Here is a 3,925-nt window from a genome sequence, read left to right on the forward strand (position 1 = left end):
CAATCATAAATTTTTGAAGGGCAGTCGTTAGCTTAGTCGCCGCCGGCAGTAGCCTATGAATATTGGGCACGAGGAACATATAGTGGTGCTACCTTTCGGTAGCACCGAAATAACGCATGAGTCGCCTGAGTCGCCGTTTGATGTACACGGCGCGAGCTAATGGACATGAAAATGATTTGTAGGCTGGCGCACTCTATCCGCAGCTGCCCCAAGTTCTACCGCATCACGGGATGATCGCATGTAGACATGCGGAGTGGAAATCAGATTCTAAAACGTTCCAATTTTTCATTTCATTTCATCGCTTTCCTGAATGTTTGTTTAGGGGAGAGCAATACCTCCAACACCAATTTTGCAGACCACGCCAACAAATCGACGTTATTCAAGCATCCTGGATCAGCGACCTGTTCATTACAACTCATCGTAGTGGATTGCAAGATAATAAATGGAACAGAGTGAGAACGATACAAGGAAAGAGTACCACATTTAGCTGGAACACCAACATCATATTTTCTCTGCTAATAGCAGCCACCGGAGTTTTTTCTCTCTGCAGCAGTAACTAAATTCATAACATTAAAATTGTTCCAGTAGAAACACTTTTTTGACGCTTGGCTCAATGAAAGCAGTAGACTTCACAAAGAGGCCTTTATAATGACTACTGCGATAAAGTGAAGCACAATGCAGAGCAGAGCAGAATGTCGAAATGCGGCACATTTCGCACTGCAACATATCATTAGCGGAATAGGTTATTCAAATCAAGTTTTTGTCCGCCTATAATGTTCAAAACGGCCTTAACAATAGAGGTAGCTCCCAGATGATTAAGGATCTGTTTAGCGTAGATATACAACCGTTAGAGTTTTTGTCACTAATGAATTTACCTCGCTCGTTTTTCAACATTCTCAGTTATCAGACTGACAGCAGATGTTGCTTTCGTGCGATGCGCGCGCTGACGTGCACACAGTTTATTAAAGAATGCAGAGGTTTGACTATCCTTGAACCAAGCTTCGCGGGAGTGAGCGATCGGCTGCAGCTGCAGTTGCTGCTCCCTATTCGTTCTTGACAGGCTTCCGTGATTTGTAAGCTTCTCAGAAACAGGCTATTCTGGTTTTTAGGAATTCGTGGGTCTGGTCGGGCATGGCTTTTTTGTCTGTTCAGCGAGAGTGGCTTCCTCTGCGGCACGCCGCCTATTGAATTGTCCCCACCAAGCTTGCTAGCATCGCCTGCACTCGTCCAGATGCGCAGGCTATATAAAAATGAAAGAGGGCGCAGACGAAACTGCTAAAAGACGACGATGTTTACCGCACACCGCGAGCGTTGCAATTTTCCACGATGCCTATTCGCCTGCGGAGATAGCATACTGCTATTGTGTCTAGTACAGTGAAGCTCACCTATTCATGCTGGTGTGGGTTTCACACACAGTTGCGAAAACATCGTTTGCTTCACAGCTGTGGCTAGGGGCAGATAAAACTGGCGCATGCGCAGATGAGTAACCTTGAAGCGAGATTCCGTTATCTCAACGGTAGGGCCCTCTGAGCAGCGTCACCTGGCGGCAGATAGCGGAAATATGGTAGAAATGAACACAAGCGCATTTAAACCTGCCGTACTTGTTGCTTCAGGGGTGCAAAGGATGACACTAGTTACCTTAGTGCTGAGCGAATTCTTTTCCTGATTTTTCCTGATTTTTTTTTAACGCAACGTTAAAATAAGCTACCAAAATATTTCCGGGGGGCTGTTTCTGTTTAGTTTTTTATTATGTGGTGGTTTTAATTGTTAATAGCCGCGAACACCAGCAGTGAACAGAACCACGAGGGGACGGGATGACAAAGGTAACACTATTCAATTAGCGTCCCCTTAATCATTTCCTGCCTTGAGGGAGTGTATGTTACCTTTAAGTTGTGTTCAGAGACATCTCTCGGTAACAACCGCCGTTTAACTCGCTCGTAGGCAACCAGTAAGTAGATAGAAGTTGTGGGACCATACCGTTGATGAGACGGAATTACGCGACCTCGAAGAATGGAAGCAGTAGAGGCAGCGCTCTAAAATACTCCTTTTACCACCGCAAACTCTACGTAACATTAAAATTTTCACAGTACCTTATATAACTTCGTGAAGTGCGAGTTAGTGTGACAAACTGTGCGTTTTACGTAACTTCTTTAACTAGAGTGTTACAATAAATGTCGAAATTGAAGGAAATTTATTGTCAAAGCCAAATACACCTAAACGGAAAAAATATGACAGAATAGGTTTTCAAATATTTTAATATAAACTTTGTAAGATATTCACATTACGTGCCACGTCCCAATATTTCTTTGATGAACCTAGTTTAAAGCGCTGACAATTATTTTCTACTTATGATAAATTCCGCCTTAAATGCAGAAAAAATATTTTAATTCCGTTTTTTCTTGCCAGTGGCAGTCAAAAGCCATAAATATAGGATGTGGCTCACCAAAACTATTCAGTATCTACGAGCACAGAATGGTAATATCGCAGAAATGTTTACAGAGAATGCAGCAGGTATTTTTAGATTAATTGCTTAAAAAACAAGTACGAGCTTTCGAAGAAAAATGGTGTGAATAAGGAACATTAGAGAATAAAAGCTATACTCCTCGGAAACTATTTCATGCAAAATAATCAGTGTTAGTCCGTAAGCACTGGACAATCGCAAAGTTTATAAATAAAGGGCGAGAACCTATCATGCTTTAGAGAATAGAGGAAGCCTAAAAGAGATAAAAACACCTGTGGGCATGACCACAAAGGCAGCAGCTGTATTTCCGTTATCAATGTGTGCAGATGGCCTAAGTAGTCTAGTAGAGCACATTCTTGCTAAGGTGCCGAGATGCTGCCATAAACACCCGTGACCTTGTATGCGCAGCGGCTCGTCACCTCAGGTGTTTGAAACCTTAGTCAAGAGGGTTACTTTACCACATTTCTTAAGAATATGGATCTCAGACCAATTCACCAAAAGGATACACTCATAGGCTAATGGTCAATAAGGTAATACATATTAAAATCAAGACATACTATGCTTTACTTTGATTTACGCCAGCCCACCAAAAAGGTTGCTAGGGTTTTGCAAGGCTAGTCGGCATTGTCACCAGCATGGTTTTCATCACCAGTGTTACTATACAAACTGCAGGGTGGAGTGTGCTTCCATATCCCTTCAAATAAGCGGATCCTGTGCCACCTGTATCTCACTGATCTACAACAGTTTTACAATCTCGCTCGCCAAATTTAAATCATGCCATCCCCTGCTACGCTAGCCTTCTCTTGAAATGCAGCCTGTTGTACTTATTATATGCCCTAGCCGTGCCAATTTCACTCCTTTAATCAGGCTATAATGTCATATCTCGCGTTTTTGCTCGCTTCCTGTCTGTTAACGCAACACCTATCATTTTTGCGTCATATCTCTCTACTTTGTCCACATTTAAATTTCAACCTTTTAGTTAGTCTTCACTCTCGCACCCGTTCGTGAGATATTGCTTAGAATTTTGGTATATATTCCCGTTGACAAATGCTGGTAAGCTGCCATTCACATTTCGAGAATAACAAAAGCTACCATTGCAATGGATTCTAGTAGCTGTTTCTTTCTTCGTGCCCCTGATATTCGGCTACTAGGTGATCTGAGTACACCTATTTCATGACAGTTATAGCTTCTTGCTACTTATCGTAAACAGCAATTCCCTTTAGAAACTATTGACCATTACCGGGTAAGTTCTTCGAAATCATTTGTAGGCATACGATTTCATCTTTCCTACCAGGATCGTTATTTATTTTTTGCAGTTCGTCCTGTCATTTACTTGTCACTAGAATGTCATCAGATAGTGAAAGACTACTGAGCTGTTCTCTTGTGGGTGTGGGGAACCCCGATCTATCATACCACTAACGAAACTACTGTTCTACGTTGTACAGGTTATCCTGGGTTCCACTA

This window comes from Amblyomma maculatum, chromosome 11, assembly GCF_055883805.1.
Source record: "Amblyomma maculatum isolate TAMU_Amacu chromosome 11, ASM5588380v1, whole genome shotgun sequence".
In the NCBI taxonomy this organism is placed as follows: Eukaryota; Metazoa; Arthropoda; class Arachnida; order Ixodida; family Ixodidae; genus Amblyomma; species Amblyomma maculatum.